The sequence below is a fragment of the Nerophis lumbriciformis genome, linkage group LG12 (genome assembly GCF_033978685.3).
Source record: "Nerophis lumbriciformis linkage group LG12, RoL_Nlum_v2.1, whole genome shotgun sequence".
NCBI classification, from domain to species: Eukaryota; Metazoa; Chordata; class Actinopteri; order Syngnathiformes; family Syngnathidae; genus Nerophis; species Nerophis lumbriciformis.
Window position 1 is genome coordinate 7,489,526 of NC_084559.2, and position 18,577 is coordinate 7,508,102.

At 44.0% G+C, this 18,577-nt stretch overlaps 21 non-coding genes across 21 annotated transcripts; all 21 read right to left on the reverse strand.

Moving 5' to 3' along the window:
• Positions 1–368: 368 nt before the first annotated feature.
• Positions 369–441, reverse strand: trnak-cuu (transfer RNA lysine (anticodon CUU)). The gene has a single exon. It is a non-coding gene; the product is annotated as a tRNA-Lys (tRNA).
• A 499-nt stretch (positions 442–940) lies between these two features.
• trnak-cuu (transfer RNA lysine (anticodon CUU)) lies at positions 941–1,013 on the reverse strand. The gene has a single exon. It is a non-coding gene; the product is annotated as a tRNA-Lys (tRNA).
• Positions 1,014–1,129: 116 nt separating this feature from the next.
• Positions 1,130–1,202, reverse strand: trnak-cuu (transfer RNA lysine (anticodon CUU)). Its single transcript has one exon. It is a non-coding gene; the product is annotated as a tRNA-Lys (tRNA).
• A 313-nt stretch (positions 1,203–1,515) lies between these two features.
• On the reverse strand, positions 1,516–1,588 carry trnak-cuu (transfer RNA lysine (anticodon CUU)). Its single transcript has one exon. It is a non-coding gene; the product is annotated as a tRNA-Lys (tRNA).
• A 115-nt stretch (positions 1,589–1,703) lies between these two features.
• Positions 1,704–1,776, reverse strand: trnak-cuu (transfer RNA lysine (anticodon CUU)). The gene has a single exon. It is a non-coding gene; the product is annotated as a tRNA-Lys (tRNA).
• A 490-nt stretch (positions 1,777–2,266) lies between these two features.
• On the reverse strand, positions 2,267–2,339 carry trnak-cuu (transfer RNA lysine (anticodon CUU)). The gene has a single exon. It is a non-coding gene; the product is annotated as a tRNA-Lys (tRNA).
• A 119-nt stretch (positions 2,340–2,458) lies between these two features.
• trnak-uuu (transfer RNA lysine (anticodon UUU)) lies at positions 2,459–2,531 on the reverse strand. Its single transcript has one exon. It is a non-coding gene; the product is annotated as a tRNA-Lys (tRNA).
• A 489-nt stretch (positions 2,532–3,020) lies between these two features.
• On the reverse strand, positions 3,021–3,093 carry trnak-cuu (transfer RNA lysine (anticodon CUU)). Its single transcript has one exon. It is a non-coding gene; the product is annotated as a tRNA-Lys (tRNA).
• A 115-nt stretch (positions 3,094–3,208) lies between these two features.
• Positions 3,209–3,281, reverse strand: trnak-cuu (transfer RNA lysine (anticodon CUU)). The gene has a single exon. It is a non-coding gene; the product is annotated as a tRNA-Lys (tRNA).
• Positions 3,282–3,400: 119 nt separating this feature from the next.
• On the reverse strand, positions 3,401–3,473 carry trnak-cuu (transfer RNA lysine (anticodon CUU)). Its single transcript has one exon. It is a non-coding gene; the product is annotated as a tRNA-Lys (tRNA).
• A 119-nt stretch (positions 3,474–3,592) lies between these two features.
• On the reverse strand, positions 3,593–3,665 carry trnak-cuu (transfer RNA lysine (anticodon CUU)). Its single transcript has one exon. It is a non-coding gene; the product is annotated as a tRNA-Lys (tRNA).
• Positions 3,666–3,969: 304 nt separating this feature from the next.
• Positions 3,970–4,042, reverse strand: trnak-cuu (transfer RNA lysine (anticodon CUU)). The gene has a single exon. It is a non-coding gene; the product is annotated as a tRNA-Glu (tRNA).
• Positions 4,043–4,350: 308 nt separating this feature from the next.
• trnak-cuu (transfer RNA lysine (anticodon CUU)) lies at positions 4,351–4,423 on the reverse strand. The gene has a single exon. It is a non-coding gene; the product is annotated as a tRNA-Lys (tRNA).
• Positions 4,424–4,727: 304 nt separating this feature from the next.
• On the reverse strand, positions 4,728–4,800 carry trnak-cuu (transfer RNA lysine (anticodon CUU)). Its single transcript has one exon. It is a non-coding gene; the product is annotated as a tRNA-Lys (tRNA).
• Positions 4,801–7,300: 2,500 nt separating this feature from the next.
• Positions 7,301–7,373, reverse strand: trnak-cuu (transfer RNA lysine (anticodon CUU)). Its single transcript has one exon. It is a non-coding gene; the product is annotated as a tRNA-Lys (tRNA).
• Positions 7,374–7,843: 470 nt separating this feature from the next.
• On the reverse strand, positions 7,844–7,916 carry trnak-cuu (transfer RNA lysine (anticodon CUU)). The gene has a single exon. It is a non-coding gene; the product is annotated as a tRNA-Lys (tRNA).
• Positions 7,917–14,867: 6,951 nt separating this feature from the next.
• On the reverse strand, positions 14,868–14,940 carry trnak-cuu (transfer RNA lysine (anticodon CUU)). Its single transcript has one exon. It is a non-coding gene; the product is annotated as a tRNA-Lys (tRNA).
• Positions 14,941–15,055: 115 nt separating this feature from the next.
• trnak-cuu (transfer RNA lysine (anticodon CUU)) lies at positions 15,056–15,128 on the reverse strand. The gene has a single exon. It is a non-coding gene; the product is annotated as a tRNA-Lys (tRNA).
• Positions 15,129–15,243: 115 nt separating this feature from the next.
• trnak-cuu (transfer RNA lysine (anticodon CUU)) lies at positions 15,244–15,316 on the reverse strand. Its single transcript has one exon. It is a non-coding gene; the product is annotated as a tRNA-Lys (tRNA).
• A 112-nt stretch (positions 15,317–15,428) lies between these two features.
• Positions 15,429–15,501, reverse strand: trnak-cuu (transfer RNA lysine (anticodon CUU)). The gene has a single exon. It is a non-coding gene; the product is annotated as a tRNA-Lys (tRNA).
• Positions 15,502–15,616: 115 nt separating this feature from the next.
• Positions 15,617–15,689, reverse strand: trnak-cuu (transfer RNA lysine (anticodon CUU)). Its single transcript has one exon. It is a non-coding gene; the product is annotated as a tRNA-Lys (tRNA).
• Positions 15,690–18,577: the final 2,888 nt, after the last annotated feature.

Here is an 18,577-nt window from a genome sequence, read left to right on the forward strand (position 1 = left end):
GCTCGAAACCACGACCCTGCGATTAAGAATCTTATGCTCTACCTACTGAGTCAACCGGGCCTCTTTCTTGGGAAATACGAGACATTTTCAGACTTCAGTTTACAATTAGTAAACTTTTAGATTCGAGTTACCACAAAAAAAAAAAGAAAGATTCATGCAGTATATAACAAACCAAAATCTCGCTCAATGTGGGGCTCGAACCCATGACCCTGAGATTAAGAGTCTCATGCGCTACCAACTGAGCTAACCGGGGCTATTTTATTTGAGTTACAAGTTGTTTTAAGACTTGATTTTATAATTACTCAGAGTTTTAGACGGGAATTACCACAAGAAAGACCGTTTCAATGAGTATCTAGAAAATCAAACCTCGCCCAATGTGGGGCTCGAACCCACGACCCTGAGATTAAGAGTCTCATGGTCTACCGACTGAGCTAACCGGGCCGTTTTTTTTTGGAAAATACGAGACGTTTTCAGACTTCAGTGTACAATTAGTAAAAGTCTAAGATTGGAATTGCCACAAGAAAGACAGATTCATGCAGTATCTAGCAAACATAAATCTCGCCCAATATGGGCTTGAAATTACGACCTTGAGATTAAGAGTCTCATGCTCTACCGACTGAGCTAACCGGGCCTATTTCATATGAGTTACAAATTGTTTTCAGACTTGATTTAATAATTACTCAAAGTTTTGGATTGGAATTGCCACAAGAAAGACCGTTTCAATGAGTATCTAGAAAACCAAATCTCGCCCAATGTGGGGCTCGAACCCACGACCCTGAGATTAAGAGTCTCATGCTCGTGACTCTTTGACTGAGCTAACGGGGCCTATTTCATCTGAGTTACAAATTGTTTTAAGACTTGATTTTATAATTACTCAGAGTTTTAGACGGGAATTACCACAAGAAAGACCGTTTCAATGAGTATCTAGAAAATCAAACCTCGCCCAATGTGGGGCTCGAACCCACGACCCTGAGATTAAGAGTCTCATGCTCTACCGACTGAGCTAACCGGGCCGTTTTTTTGGCAAATATGAGACGTTTTCAGACTTCAGTGTACAATAAGTAAAAGTCTTTGATTGGAATTGCCACAAGGAAGACAGATTCATGCAGTATCGAGCAAACCTAAATCTCACCCAATGTGGGGCTCGAACCCACGACCCTGAGATTAAGAGTCTCATGCTCTACCGACTGAGCTAACCTGGCCGTTTTTTTTGGCAAATATGAGACGTTTTCAGACTTCAGTGTACAATAAGTAAAAGTTTTAGATTGGAGTTGCCACAAGAAAGAAAGAAAGATTCATGCAGTAAATAGCAAACCTTAATCTCGCCCAATGTGGGGCTCAAACCCACGACCCTGAGATTAAGAGTCTCATGCTCTACCGACTGAGTCAACCGGTCCCCTTTCTTGGGAAATACGAGACATTTTCAGACTTCAGTGTACAATTAGTAAACTTTTAGATTGGAGTTACCACAAGAAAGAAAGAAAGATTCATGCAGTAAATAGCAAACCTAAATCTCGCCCAATGTGGGGCTCGAACCCACGACCCTGAGATTAAGAGTCTCATGCTCTACCGACTGAGCTAACCGGGCATATTTCATATCAGTTTCAAGTTGTTTTAAGACTTGATTTTAGAATTACTCAAAGTTTTAGACCGGAATTGCCACAAGAAAGACCGTTTCAATGAGTATCTAGAAAACAAAATCTCACCCAATGTGGGGCTCGAACCCACGACCCTGAGATTAAGAGTCTCATGCTCTACCGACTGAGCTAACCGGGCTGTTTTTTTGGAAAATACGAGACGTTTTCAGACTTCAGTGTACAATTAGTAAAAGTCTTAGATTGGATATGCCACAAGAAAGACCGATTCATGCAGTATCTAGCAAACATAAATCTCCCCAATATGGGTTTGAAACCACGACCCTGAGATTAAGAGTCTCATGCTCTACCGACTGATTTAACTGGGCCGTTATTTTGGAAAATACGAGACATTTTCAGACTTCAGTGTACAATTAGTAAAAGTCTGAGATTGGAATTGCCACAAGAAAGACAGATTCATGCAGTATCTAGCAAACATAAATCTTGCCCAATATGGTCTTGAAACCACGACCCTGAGATTAAGAGTCTCATGCTCTACCGACTGAGTTAACCGGGCCTATTTCATCTGAGTTTCAAGTTGTTTTAAGACTTGATTTTATAATTACTCAAAGTTTTAGACGGGAATTGCCACAAGAAAGACCGTTTCAATGAGTATCTAGAAAATCAAACCTCGCCCAATGTGGGGCTCAAACCCACGACCCTGAGATTAAGAGTCTCATGCTTTACCGACTGAGCTAACCGGGCCGTTTTTTTGGAAAATATGAGACGTTTTCAGACTTCAGTGTACAATTAGTAAACTTTTAGATTGGAGTTACCACAAGAAAGAAAGAAAGATTAATGCAGTAAATAGCAAACCTAAATCTCGCCCAATGTGGGGCTCGAACCCACGACCCTGAGATTAAGAGTCTCATGCTCTACCGACTGAGCTAACCGGGCCATTTTCTTGAGAAATACGAGACATTTTCAGACTTCAGTGTACAATAAGTAAAAGTCTTAGATTGGAATTGCCACAAGGAAGACAGATTCATGCAGTATCGAGCAAACCTAAATCTCACCCAATGTGGGGCTCAAACACACGACCCTGAGATTAAGAGTCTCAAGCTCTACCAAATGAGCTAACCAGGCCTCTTTCATGTGAGTTACGAGACAATTTCAGACTTCAGTGTACAATTAGTAAAAGTTTTAGATTGGAGTTGCCACAAGAAATACATATTCATGCAGTATCGAGCAAACATAAATCTCGCCCAATGTTGGCTCGAAACCACGACCCTGAGATTAAGAATTGTATGCTCTACCGACTGACTCAACCGGGCCTCTTTCTTGGGAAATACGAGACATTTTCAGACTTCAGTGTACAATTAGTAAACTTTTAGATTCGAGTTACCACAAAAAAATATTCATGCAGTATATAACAAACCTAAATCTCGCCCAATGTGGGGCTCGAACCCACGACCCTGAGATTAAGAGTCTCATGCTCTACCGACTGAGCTAACCGGGCATATTTCATCTGAGTTTCAAATTGTTTTAAGACATGATTTTATAATTACTCTAAGTTTTAGACGGGAATTGCCACAAGAAAGACCGTTTCAGTGAGTATCTAGAAAATCAAACCTCGCCCAATGTGGGGCTCGAACCCACGACCCTGAGATTAAGAATCTCATGCTCTACCGACTGAGTCAACCGGGCCTCTTTCTTGGGAAATACGAGACATTTTCAGACTTCAGTGTACAATTAGTAAACTTTTAGATTGGAGTTACCACAAGAAAGAAAGAAAGATTCATGCAGTAAATAGCAAACCTAAATCTCGCCCAATGTGGGGCTCGAACCCACGACCCTGAGATTAAGCGTCTCATGCTCTACCGACTGAGCTAACCGGGCCTTTTTCTTGGTAAATACGAGACATTTTCAGACTTCAGTGTACAATTAGTAAACTTTTAGATTGGAGTTACCACAAGAAAGAAAGAAAGATTCATGCAGTAAATAGCAAACCTAAATCTCATCCAATGTGGGGCTCGAACCCACGACCCTGAGATTAAGAGTCTCATGCTCTACCGACTGAGCTAACCGGGCATATTTCATCTGAGTTTCAAGTTGTTTTAAGACTTGATTTTATAATTACTCTAAATTTTAGACGGGAATTGCCACAAGAAAGACCGTTTCAGTGAGTATCTAGAAAATCAAACCTCGCCCAATGTGGGGCTCGAAACCACGACCCTGAGATTAAGAGTGTCATGCTCTACCGACTGAGCTAACCGGGCCGTCTTCTTGGAAAATACGAGACGTTTTCAGATTTCAGTGTACAATTAGTAACAATTTTAGAGTGGAATTGCCACAAGGAATACAGATCCATACAGTATCCAGCAAACCTAAATCTTGCCCAATGTGGGGCTCGAACCCACGACGCTGAGATTGAGAGTCTCATGCTCTACCGACTGAGCTAACCGGGCAGTTTTCTTAGAAAATACGAGACGTTTTCAGACTTCAGTGTACAATTAGTAAAAGTATTAGATTGGAATTGCCACAAGAAAGACAGATTCATGCAGTATCGAGCAAACATAAATCTCGCCCAATTTGGGCTCGAAACCACGACCCTGAGATTGAGAATCTCATGCTCTACCGACTGAGTCAACCGGGCCTCTTTCTTGGTAAATACGACACGTTTTTAGACTTCAGTGTACAATTAGTAAAAGTTTTAGATTGGAGTTACCACAAGAAAGAAAGAAAGATTCATGCAGTATATAACAAACCTTAATCTCGCCCAATGTGGGGCTCGAACCCACGACCCTGAGATTAAGAGTCTCATGCTCTACCGACTGAGCTAACCGGGCCGTTTTCTTGGAAAATGTGAGACATTTTCAGACTTCAGTGTACAATTAGTAAAAGTCTTAGATTGGAATTGCCACAGGGAAGACAGATTTATGCAGTATCGAGCAAAACTAAATCTCACCCAAAGTGGGGCTCGAACGCACGACCCTGAGATTAAGAGTCTCATGCTCTACCGACTGAGCCAACCGGCCCTATTTCATCTGAGTTACAAGTTGTTTTCAGACTTGATTTTATAATTACTCAAAGTTTTAGACTGGAAATGCCACAAGAAAAACCGTTTCAATGAGAATCGAGAAAACCAAATCTCGCCCAATGTGGGGCTCGAACCCACGACCCTGAGATTAAGAGTCTCATGCTCTACCGACTGAGCTAACCGGGCCTCTGTCATGGAAAACAAGCAACGTTTTCAGATTACAGTGTACAATTAGTAAAAATGTTAGAGTGGAATTGCCACAAGAAAGACAGACTCATGCAGTATCTAGCAAACCTAAATCTCGCCCAATGTGGGGCTTCAAACCACGACCCTGAGCCCCACATTGGGCGAGATTTAGGTTTGCTGGATACTGCATGAATCTGTGTTTATGTGGCAATTTTACTCTTAAATTTTTACTAACTAAGAAGAAAGACTGTTTCAAGCAGTATCTAGATAACCAAATCTCACCCAATGCGGGACCGAACCCGCAACCCTGAGATTTAGAGTCTAATGCTCTACAAACTGAGCTAACCGGGCCTCTTTCGTGGATATCAAGCAACGTTATCAGATTTCAGTGTACAATTAGTAAAAATGTTAGAGTAGAATCGCCGCAGCTAACCGGGCCGTTTTCTTGGGAAATACGAGACGTTTTAAGACTTCAGTGTACAATTAGTAAACTTTTAGATTGGAGTTACCACAAGAAAGAAAGATTCAAGCAGTGTATAGCAAACCTAAATCTCGCCCAATGTGGCGGTCGAGCCCACGACCCTGAGATTAAGAGTTTCGTGCTCTACCGACTGAGCTAACCGGGACGCTCTCATGGTAATAAGCAACGTTTTCAGATTTCAGTGTACAATTAGTAAACATTTTAGAGTGGAATTGCCACAAGGAAAACAGATTCATGCAGTATCGAGCAAACCTAAATCTCGCCCAATGTGGGCTCAAAACCACGACCCTGAGATTAAGAATCTCATGCTCTACCGACTGAGTCAATCGGGCCTCTTTCTTGGGAAATACGAGACGTTTTTAGACTTCAGTGTACAATTAGTAAAAGTTTTAGATTAAGTTCACCACAAGAAAGGAAGAAAGATTCATGCAGTATATAGCAAACCTAAATCTCGCCCAATGTGGGGCTCGGACCCACGACTTTAGGATTAAGAGTCTCATGCTCTACCGACTGAGCTAACTCGGCCGTTTTCTTGGAAAATACGAGACGTTTTCAGACTTCAGTGTACAATAAGTAAACGTCTTAGATTGGAATTGCCACAAGGAAGACAGATTCATGCAATATTGAGCAAACCTAAATCTCCCCCAATGTGGGGCTCGAAACCACGACCCTGAGCCCCACATTGGGCGAGATTTAGGTTTGCTGGATACTGCATGAATCTGTCTTTCTTGTGGCAATTCTACTCCAAAATTTCTACTAATTAAAAATAAAGACTGTTTCAAGCAGTATCTAGATAACCAAATGTTACCCAATGCTGGGCCGAACCCTCAACCCTGAGATTAAGAGTCTAATGCTCTACAGACTGAGCCAACCGGGCCTCTTTCATGGTAATCAAGCAACGTTATCAGATTTCAGTGTACAATTAGGAAAAATTTTAGAGTAGAATCGCCACAGCTAACCGGGCCGTTTTCTTGGAAAATACGAGACGTTTTCAGACTTCAGTGTACAATTAGTAAACTTTTAGATTGGAGTTACCACAAGAAAGAAAGAAAGATTCATGCAGTATACAGAAAACTTAATTTCACCCAATGTGGGGCTCAAATCCACGACCCTGAGATTAAGAGTCTCATGCTCTACCAACTGAGCTAACCGGACTTTTTTCACTGAAATAAGCAACGTTTTCAGATTTCAGTGTACAATTAGTAAACAAGTTAGAGTGGAATTGCCACAAGGAAGACAGATTCATGCAGTATCCAGCAAACCTAAATCTCGCCCAATGTGGGGCTCGAAACCACGACACTGAGATTAAGAATCTCATGCTCTACCGACTGAGTCAACCGGGCCTCTTTCTTGGGAAATACGAGACGTTTTTAGACTTCAGTGTACAATTAGTAAAAGTTTTAGATTAAGGTTACCACAAGAAAGAAATAAAGATTCATGCAGTATATAGCAAACCTAAATCTCGCTCAATGTGGGGCTCGGACCCACGATCTTATGATTAAGAGTCTCATGCTCTACCGACTGAGCTAACCGGGCCGTTTTCTTGGAAAATAATAGACGTTTTCAGACTTCAGTGTACAATAAGTAAAAGTCTTGGATTGGAATTGCCACAAGGAAGACAGATTCATGCAATATTGTACAAACCTAAATCTCACCCAATGTGGGGCTCGAACGCACGACTCTGAGATTAAGAGTCTCATGCTCTACCGATTGAGCCAACCGGGCCTATTTCATCTGAGTTACAAGTTGTTTTCAGACTTGATTTTATAATTACTCAAAGTTTTAGACTGGAAATGCCACAAGAAAGACTGTTTCAAGGAGTATCTAGAAAACCAAATCTCGCCCAATGTGGGGCTCAAACCCACGACCCTGAGATAAAGAGTCTCATGCTCTACTGACTGAGCTAACCGGGTCGTTTTCTTGGAAAACATGAGACGTTTTCAGACTTCAGTGTACAATTAGTTAAAGTTTTAGATTGGAGTTGCCACAAGAAAGATTCATGCAGTATCTAGCAAACATCGCCCAATGTGGGGCTCGAACCCACGACCCTGAGATTAAGAGTCTCATGCTCTACTGACTGAGCTAACCGGGCCTCTGTCATGGAAAATAAGCAACGTTTTTAGATGTCAGTGTACAATTAGTAAAAATGTTAGCGTGGAATTGCCACAAGAAAGACAGACTCGTACAGTATCTAGCAAACGTAAATCTCGCCCAATGTGGGGCTCGAAACCACAACCCTGAGCCCCACATTGGGCGAGATTTAGGTTTGCTGGATACTGCATGAATCTGTCTTTCTTGTGGCAATTCTACTCCAAAATGTTTACTAATTAAAAAGAAAGACTGTTTCAAGCAGTATCTAGATAACCAAATCTCACCCAATGCGGGGCCGAACCCTCAACCCTGAGATTAAGAGTCTAATGCTCTACAGACTGAGCCAACCGGGCCTCTTTCATGGAAATCAAGCAACGTTATCAGATTTCAGTGTACAATTAGTAAACTTTTAGATTGGAGTTACCACAAGAAAGAAAGAAAGATTCATGCAGTATATAGAAAACTTAATCTTGCCCAATGTGGGGCTCGAACTCACGACCCTGAGATTAAGCGTCTCATGCTCTACCGACTGAGCTAACCAGGCTTTTTTCATGGAAATAAGCAACGTTTTCAGATTTCAGTGTACAATTAGTAAAAGTCTTAGATTGGAATTGCCACAAGGAAGACAGATTCATGCAGTATCCAGCAAACCTAAATCTCGCCCAATGTGGGGCTCGAACCTGAGATTAAGAGTCTCATGCTCTACCGACTGAGCTAACCAGGCCTTTTCCTTGGAAAATACGAGACGTTTTCAGACTTCAGTGTACAATTAGTAAAAGTCTTAGATTGGAATTGCCACAAGGAAGACAGATTCATGCTGTATCGAGCAAATCTAAATTTCGCCCAATGTGGGGCTCGAACCCACGACCCTAAAATTAAGAGTCTCATGCTCCACCGTCTGAGCTAACCGGGCCTATTTCACCTAAGTTACAAGTTGTTTTCAGACTTGATTTTATAAATACTCAACGTTTTAGACTGGAATTGCCACAAAAAAGACAGTTTCAAGGAGTATCTAAAAACCAAGTCTTGCCCAACGTGGGGCTCGAACCTACAACCCTGAGATTAAGAGTCTCATGCTCTACCGACAGAGCTAACCGGGCCGTCTTCTTGGAAAATACGGGACGTTTTCAGACTTCAGTGTACAATTAGTAAAAGTCTTAGATTGGAATTGCCACAAGAAAGACAGATTCATGCAGTATCTAGCAAACATAAATCTCGCCCAATGTGGGCTTGAAACCACGACCCTGAGATAAAGAATCTCATGCTCTACCGACTGAGTCAACCGGGTCTCTTTCTTGGGAAATAAGAGAAGTTTTCAGACTTCAGTGTACAATTAGTAAAACTTTTAGATTGGAGTTACCACAATAAAGAAAGAAAGATTAATGCAGTATATAGCAAACCTAAATCTCGCCTAATGTGAGGCTTGAACCCACAACCCTGAGATAAAGAGTCTCATGCGCTACCGACATAGCTAACCGGGCCTATGTCATGGAAAATACGAGATGTTTTCAGATTTCAGTGTACAATTAGTAAAAGTTTCAGCGCGGAGTTTGCCACGAGAAAGAGAGTTTTTTATTATATATATTCACTATATGTCTTTGGAGGTGGGAGGGGTCCAGGGTGTACCCCGCCTTCCGCCCGATTGTAGCTGAGATAGGCTCCAGCGCCCCCCGCGACCACGAAGGGAATAAGCGGTAGAAAATGGATGGATGGATGGATATTCACTATATGTATAATAACAAACAATAACCTAAATTAATTAACACAGGAATGGTATGTGACAAAACCCAAGGGGTGTATGGTGCGAGACTAAGTGTATGAATGATTAACTGTTGAGTATTACCGTAATTGTTGGATGAGGAAGCAGACAAGTCCAAAGGGGCTAAGCAGAAGAAGGTCCATGAGACAGGCAGGTTGTCGGGGAATAGAGCGAGGCGTCCAAAAGGTCTGTGTCCAAGCAGGGGGGTCGAGGATCGAGGGTGGCAGTCCAAAGTCCACAGGAGAGTCGAGACACACAGCTCGACAACTAAATACACGGGAAGCACTGCGGGAAACACAAAGGGACAAGAGACACGGGAACAAGGACGTCACAGGGAGTGATCAAGTATGCAGGAGGGAAGCCAGACACGGGATGCTTACTATGTAACATAGGATTACGTTCCGGAACAGGATCCTTGGGTCCACTGGTCCTTATACTGCTCGCCCTCATCAGTCTCAGGTGTGCTGATTGCTGATCGCCCACAGCCTTGCTGTCTGTGGGCGTGATGCGGCCAGTGCGGGCAGGGGCGTGTCCTGGCGTTGTGACGACTGGGTCGCATGATGATGCGGGTGTTGTTCTCCCAGGAATGCAGACGGCTTCAGACACAGCGTGCAGGTAGGAAAAATTATTTATTAAGAATTAAATCAAAAGAGAACAAACAAAAACGTGCTCATAGCACTAAAGACAAAAACAAAGGGGATAGCGTGGGAGCTAGCAAGAAAAATAGCCTAGTGTGAAAACTAGCAGGTAAAGAGCAGGAAACAAACGTCGTCAATTGTTGCATCAAGCAAACTAGGAAGCCAGACCGACTCACTGGCAAGGCAGGCTTGAATAATGTCAGTGATGAATAACAGGTGCGCGTCCGGAAACCCACGCGGCAGATGAAAACAATAAGCAGCCATGGCAACAAACTCAGGTGCACAAACAAAATCAAGGTGCTGAAAACACACGTGACTGAAAATATAAACAAACTATGATCCGGGCAGCGGATCATAACAGTACCCCCCCTTAAAGGACAGATTCCAGATGTCCCTTGAAACAAAAAAAAAACTAGAACCCAAAAAACAAGAAATAGTTCAAGAGTCAAGGGAGGGCGGAGGGAGGATTTGGTGGTGGGTCGCCAGGCCACGTGTCCCTGAATTCACCGGGGAAGAGTCAGGTGGCGGCGACGAATGGAACACCACTGCCGCAGGCGAGGCGGGCGACCACGGAAAGGCCACACTCGTGGCCGCCGAGAAGGTGGGCGTGAAAGGCGCCAGAAGTTCAGCAGCCGGAGAGTTCTCCGACAACGTCTTGGGTGTCGCTGCTGTTTGCGCCATTGGCGTCCATTCACTGACCTTGAGAGCTGCATGCGGGCCCCTGATTTCCGCTTGCTCAGCCGGACAGCTCGAGGTCGCAGAGATGACGACGCCATAGAAGCAGGAGCACGAGATGTCGTCATTGCCGTGGAAGCAGGAAGAGATGTCGTCGTCGCCGAGGAAGCAGGAAGAGACGTCGTCGTCGCCGTGGAAGCAGGAAGAGACGTCGTCGTCGCCGTGGAAGCAGGAAGAGACGTCCTCGTCGCCGTGGAAGCAGGAAGAGACGTCGTCGTCGCCGTGGAAGCAGGAGAAGTTGTCGTGCACACGGCAGCTGGTGCAGGTTCTGGTGCTAGCCTTGGAGCCGCGACTCGTGCTAGCTTCGGAGCAGGGACAGGAGCTGGTCTTGGAGCCGGTGCTGGTGTGAGAGCCAGTCTTGGAGCCGGTGCTGGTGTGAGAACCAGTCTTGGAGCCGGTGCTGGTGTGGGAACCAGTCTTGGAGCCGGTGCTGGTGTGGGAACCAGTCTTGGAGCCAGTGCTGGTGTAGGAACAAGTCTTGGAGCCTGTGCTGGTGTGGGAACCAGTCTTGGAGCCGGTGCTGGTGTGGGAACCAGTCTTGGAGCCTCTGCTGGTGTGAAAACCAGTCTTGGAGCCGGTGCTGGTGTGGGAACCAGTCTTGGAGCCGGTGCTGGTGTGGGAACCAGTCTTGGAGCCGGTGCTGGTGTGGGAACCAGTTTTGGAGCCGGTGCTGTTGTGGGAACCAGTCTTGGAGTCAGTGCTGGTGTGGGTGGCCTAGCTGGCGGTTGCGGCTTAGCAGGCCGAAAAACCGGTGGTGGCGGCCGGGCAGGAGGTTGCGGCTTAGCAGGCCGAAAAAACAGTGGTGGCGGCCGGGCAGGAGGTTGCGGCTTAGCAGGCCGAAAAACCGGTGGTGGCGGCCGGGCAGGAAGTTGCCACTTAGCACGCTGAAGGACTGGTGGCGGTGGCCGGGACGGGGGTTGCGGCTTAGCACGCCGAAAAACTGGTGGCGGTGGCCGGGACGGAGGTTACGGCTTAGCACGCCGAAAAACTGGTGGCGGTGGCCGTGCTGGGGGTTGCAGCTTGGCTGAGCGCAGTTGTGCCACCCAACTAGCACAGCTCCCAGCACTGGCCCCCCCCTCAAGACGAGGATACCAGACGGAATGACATCATTGTTGTCGCTGTCCAGGTGACTGACAGCCCAGTCGGAAAACTGTTTGGCGAAGTGGTCGATTGGATTGCCAAACGTCTGAGGAGGGGAAGCATGGGCTGAATGTAGCTTGCTGTGTACCGGTGGAGGAGTCTGAGGGAGTGGCGCGTCCTGGCAGCGAAGTGAAGCCCTCTTGGGCGGCTTCCGTCTTCGCTGACGCGTCCGGTACTGCGAGGGTGTGGCAATGTCCTCGGGCCAAACGGAGTGGATTGGGACCAGCTTTCCGTTAGGACCCCATAACAGGTCCTGGCGCTCCGAGGGGGAATAGCGAAGAGTCTACGCCTCCAACGCTCGCAACACCATCCACGTACCTTCGTCCATCTCCTCGATAGCCGTTGCGGAAGAATTGTTTTCTGCTGGCTTCCTACTGTGACGACTGGGTCGCATGATGATGCGGGTGTTGTTCTCCCAGGAATGCAGACGGCTTCGGACACAGCGTGCAGGTAGGAAAAATGATTTATTAAGAATTCAATCAAAAGGGAACAAACAAAAACGTGCTCATAGCAACTAAAGACAAAAACAAAGGGGCTAGCGTGGGAGCTAGCAAGAAAAATAGCCTAGTGTGAAAACTAGCAGGTAAAGAGCAGGAAACAAACGTCGTCAATTGTTGCATCAAGCAAACTAGGAAGCCAGACCGACTCACTGGCAAGGCAGGCTTAAATAATGTCAGTGATGAATAACAGGTGCGCGTCCGGAAACCCACGCGGCAGGTGAAAACAATAAGCAGCCATGGCAACAAACTCAGGTGCACAAACAAAATCAAGGTGCTGAAAACACACGTGACTGAAAACATAAACAAACTGATCCAGGCAGCGGATCATAACAGGCGTGCTGCTAAAGGAGGTGCTGGCAGCCCTTGCTGCAGATGACAAGCGGGATCCAGCCCGCGCTATGACACCGAGTTTAAGTATGGTAATATTGTTTTCAGTCTGGAGTATACTGTTGCTGAGGTTTTTTAAGGTGAAGTTGTCACCGAAAATATATCTTCAAGAAATATCTAAAGAACAAATATTTTGCACAATGTGGGGTTCAAACATATGTGAGTCTAAGAGTCTCGTGCTCAACCGATTGAGAAATTGGAAAAATTTGTCAAGCAACAGAAGCTGCATCAGGGTTCAACCATCGACATGACTGAAATGTCCAGCATAGTTTTTACCTTAAGTTGGGTACTTAAAATGTACTTAAAATAAATCTTAATCAGCCAAGTGCGTACTGTCAGTCAACATTTTGTAGCCAGGCTCCTTTTTTCGGAATAAATCTCCTGCTATTTTTTGTAGAAATATACATTTTTATATATAGGTGAGACCAGTTGAATTAGATGGGTGATACTTTGATACTTTGGTGTCATTTTTTTTTTATTATTTCCTAGCAAGGTGGGTGTTGTAGTCCTTCCCTCCCAATGCTTACAGGTATGGCCCCACCTATTTCCCACCAGATCAACTTTCTTGAGCACAGGACTGAGACAGACATCTCATCCAGGTTCAGACATATAATCTGAGCCTGTCAGGGCCTTTATCAAACAAGATCAATGGGTGTGTTGGGCCTTTCTCCACAGTCCCCACAGGCAGCGGCATACCAGCCCTTGCATTCCTCCAACACATCTCTGTTCAAGAGGCATATCACCTAACGTTTATGGCAACTTGACTTGAGGGTGGGGGTATGGATACAGTTGCTCCTGTATATCTTCAGGGTTTCATTTCATTTACATTAGTGAACAAGGCCAACGCACAGTATGCAACACTGCTATAAATGCGCAAGTTTTAGCTACAAAGCTAGTTTCCAACTGGAGTCCCTGGGAAATATGGATCGCGAGCAGCAAACAATATTCAATAAAAACAACAATCATTAATAGCCTACTTAAAATAGTAAAACATGTGGTTAATATCTCAAACTCATATATGGCAACATTCAGTGCAAGCACTACACTTCAACAGCACCATGAACCATACCACACATGCATAGTTACATTGGTAGCAGGCAGGTAAGCACAAATCAGCAAACAATAAAATACATTAATGATGATGTACACAAGTTTGATTGTTAAGTAGCCATGATTTTCGGTTATTTCTGAATTGCCTTCCTGTAATGCAGTGGTGTGTCGTCAGGGCCAGCAAGGCCTTTTCTGCTGGCCTAACATAACAAGAAATCGTGATCATAATTTAGGATAAAAGTAATTTTAAAAGTATTCATGTTTTCTTCATGTCATATTATGCTCCTTTCGGTGTTGTTGTTTTTAGGTTAGTGTTTGTATCCAAACAGAATTCAGCTAGCTTACGTTGCCATGCTGTACCAAATCTGCCCCAGGCCTTCAGAACCAACAATGCAGGCGTCTGTGCACTGTAAGTGAACGGGCACATACAGGTGATAGACAATTACCATAGCCAATCAGATCACGAGTTGTTGTCAGTAAGGCCTTCTAGCTGGCCCTGAAATGTACGCGTCCTGTGATTGGATACTCACTTTGGAGTCCCAAGTGAGTATCCAATCACAAGTTGCAAAAACAGGAAATGGCACCGGAGCCATACGAGCCATAGAAAGCCACAGAAAACTCACCGGTACTCACAAAGAAGGAGAGCAAAATGTTGATTAGGTGGCAGATAAATATTTGCAAGGCCATTTTCAAGAGAGATACTTAAGAGAAACTACATCTTGTAAGACGAGGTCGGCCAACACCGGAAGCTATCCCAGCGGTGAAATGGTTTGCTCTACCGACTGAGCTAACCGGGCCGTTTTTTTTTGAAAATACGAGACGTTTTCAGACTTCAGTGTACAATTAGTAAAAGTCTTAGATTGGAATTGCCACAAGAAAGACAGATTCATGCAGTATCTAGCAAACATAAATCTCGCCCAATATGGACTTGAAACCACGACCCTGAGATTAAGAGTCTCATGCTCTACCGACTGAGTTAACCGCGCCTATTTCATCTGAGTTTCAAGTTGTTTTAAGACTTGATTTTATAATTACTCAAAGTTTTAGACAGGAATTGCCACCAGAAAGACCGTTTCAATGAGTATCTAGAAAATCAAACCTCGCCCAATGTGGGGCTCGAACCCACGACCCTGAGATTAAGAGTCGCATGCTCAACCAAATGAGCTAACCGGGCCTCTTTCATGTGAGTTACGAGACGTTTTCAGACTTCAGTGTACAATTAGTAAAACTTTTAGATTGGAGTTACCACAAGAAAGATACATGCAGTATATAACAAACCTAAATCTCGCCCAATGTGGGGCTCGAACCCACGACCCTGAGATTAAGAGTCTCATGCTCTACCGACTGAGCTAACCGGGCCTTTTTCATCTGAGTTTCAAGTTGTTTTAAGACTTGATTTTATAATTACTCATAGTTTTAGACAGGAATTGCCAGAAGAAAGACCGTTTCAATGAGTATCTAGAAAATCAAACCTCGCCCAATGTGGGTCTCGAACCCACGACCCTGAGATTAAGAGTCTCATGCTCTACCGACTGAGCTAACCGGGCCTTTTTCATCTGAGTTTCAAGTTGTTTTAAGACTTGATTTTATAATTACTCAAAGTTTTAGACATGAATTGCCACAAGAAAGACCGTTTCAATGAGTATCTAGAAAATCAAACCTCACCCAATGTGGGGCTCGAACCCACGACCCTGAGATTAAGAGTCTCATGCTCAACCAAATGAGCTAACCGGGCCTCTTTCATGTGAGTTACGAGACGTTTTCAGACTTCAGTGTACAATTAGTAAAACTTTTAGATTGGGGTTACCACAAGAAAGATTTATGCAGTATATAACAAACCTAAATCTCGCCCAATGTGGGGCTCGAACCCACGACCCTGAGATTAAGAGTCTCATGCTCTACCGACTGAGCTAACCGGGCCTTTTTCATCTGAGTTTCAAGTTGTTTTAAGACTTGATTTTATAATTACTCAAAGTTTTAGACAGGAATTGCCAGAAGAAAGACCGTTTCAATGAGTATCTAGAAAATCAAACCTCGCCCAATGTGGGTCTCGAACCCACGACCCTGAGATTAAGAGTCTCATGCTCTACCGACTGAGCTAACCAGGCCTATTTCATCTGAGTTACAAATTGATTTAAGCCGTGATTTTATAATTACTCAAAGTTTTAGACTGGAATTGCCACAAGAAAGACGGTTTCAATGAGTATCTAGAAAACCAAATCTCTAAAAGTATTCATATTTTCTTCATGTCATATTATGCTCCTTTCGGTGTTGTTGTTTTTTAGGTTAGTGTTTGTATCCAAACAGAATTCAGCTAGCTTACGTTGCCATGCTGTACCAAATCTGCCCGAGGCCTTCAGAACCAACAATGCAGATGTCTGTGCACTGTAAGTGAACGGGCACATACAGGTGATAGACAATTACCATAGCCAATCAGATCACGAGTTGTTGTCAGTAAGGCCTTCTAGCTGGCCCTGAAATGTACGCGTCCTGTCATTGGATACTCACTTGGGAGTCCCAAGTGAGTATCCAATCACAAGTTGCAAAAACAGGAAATGGCACCGGAGCCATACGAGCCATAGAAAGCCACAGAAAACTCACCGGTACTCACAAAGAAGGAGAGCAAAATGTTGATTAGGTGGCAGATACATATTTGCAAGGCCATTTTCAAGAGAGATACTTGAGAGAAACTACATCTTGTGAGACGAGGTCGGCCAACACCGGAAGCTATCCCAGCGGTGAAATGGTTTGCCCGCCACTTTCACACGAATCAAAGGACTACGAGCGGTACCACTGGCTTATACGGCGTCGAATGGGTGTTACAAATTGTGAGTTCAAATATTTTATCTCTTAATTTTTTCATGTTTCATTTGTTTTATACAATTCTTTTAATTTTGACAGTAGCATGTAAGATATGTTTTAATTGCTTAAGCGGGTTTATTGAATGTTAAATGCACCGAAAAATAGACCCTTTAGTACACTGTTCAGGGGATTCAATGTCCAGTAGTGTGCAAGTGTGTTTCTGTATAGTATCTCCAGCCGTGTCCATGTGGTGACATCAATTACGCTATTTCGAGAGGTGAAGTCGTATTAAGTCGGACATCACTGAAAGCCTAGGTGAGAAACGCACGGCCCGCCACTGCTGTAGTGTATCAACATAGTAAACATGGGAAGGGATATTGTTCCAAAACTGGGCTGCCCTCACTGAGGCACTTTTTCAGAGTGGAACTATCAGGCTGTTTGAGGAGGGGAATCTAGTTTGCCTTCTACTCAGATGTACAAAATGAAAAAGTGGTGGTGGGGCCAAACCACGTGAGATATTAAAAACCAGATTAGCATCGTGTAACATTGCAAAATGTTTCCAATTCAGTAGTTGATATTTGTCCAATATATTACAGTGGTGCTAACAAAAAGGTTTCATGTCCAGGACTTTTTTGAGCCAACAGATTGGTTTCAGTGTTGTCTTACAGCCCTAAGACCAGCGGATGACACAGTATGACGCATTTATTAATTTAGCAGCGTCTGGATTCAAATGATTTCTGATATACCTTACATTTGCAAGATTTAGTTTAGCCGTGCACATTACTTTCTTGACTTGCTTTTCAAATGTAAATCTAGAATGACTCCCAAGTAATTATACAACACAAATATTTTGTCCTGCATTATACACCTCAGGATCGTGTCTGGATCGGATTTCCTCTTTCTAAAAGAAAACATACACTCTGTCTTTTTAACATTTAAATGAAGACATTAGTTATGCATCCATTTGCAAACTGACTCCATAGTTTCTTAAGGTATTCATGTGTGATTTCAAGTGTCTGTACATGTAGAAGAATGAAAAATAAGGCATGTCTGGATGACTCGCCTCCATATTTCCAGTGGTTAGCGCCGAGTTACGAAACCGGTTGTTATGAAACTGGCTGTAACGCATTCTTTCTAGCGTCACTTCCTGTGTGGGGCGCGGTCTTTCTGGCGCCACTTCCTCTCTGAACTCAGTTTGTAAACGATCAAAGAGTCCATACAAAGCTAAGAGCCGGAGATTCAAGAAATACACGGCGCACTTACCTGTGTCAAAAATTATCCAAGGAGGGGAACCTTAAACGATGGATAAGTGTGGCTGACACGTGGTTTAGGCTAATTAATTATTGGTTTAAGGAGTTATCCGGCTTAATGTAGACAGGGCCTTAGAAACCTGAGGCAGCAGCATGGCTTTATCATTCAGCAAAAGTACCCTGACACTATCAAAATGTCTTGCATATTTTGTGATTGTAATCTATATCATTTATAGATAATGAACAGTAATCATTTGAACAGTTGACTGCAGACTGATTCTAAAGGCACAAATGATAGTGCAGATCATCTTTGGGACCCTTGGCTCACTCCTTTTAGCTTTGTATACCTTTCCGCCTGAGTGCAGCTGCTGCTGCCCACTGCTCCCCTCACCTCCCAGGGTGTGGAACAAGGGTATGGGTCAAATGCTGAGAGTAATTTCCCCAAACCTAATGTGTGTGTGACAATCATTGGTACTTTAAGCTTAAAGGCCTGCAAGCAATGACCTGATAAGACAGGAAATGAATGAAAGCAGCAGCATACAGGACTGTACACATACACATACAAGACTGTACACTCACCAATGAATGAAAGCAGCAGCATACAGGACTGTACACTCACCAAAATGATCTTGTCTTTGTAATCTCTTGAATTGATTTCAAGTGCTACAATGAAAGACTGTTGCCGGGTACAATAGCAATTTGGTATGATTGCCTTTCAAAAAATGGCCTTCAGCTAAAAGTTGTTTGCCACCTTTATTTTTGCAGGTCCTCCTTAACAAGGTGACCAAGGCTTTATGCTTTCTCTGTCAATTTGATCTGCATATTTTCAAGGCTCTTTTATTAAATTCAGATTGCAGAAATAGATTTGTGCTCAGCCAAGCTTGTCAAGACAAACGCTTCCCTGATTGAATTGTATGTTCAGGTGTGTGGCTCTCTCTCTGCCA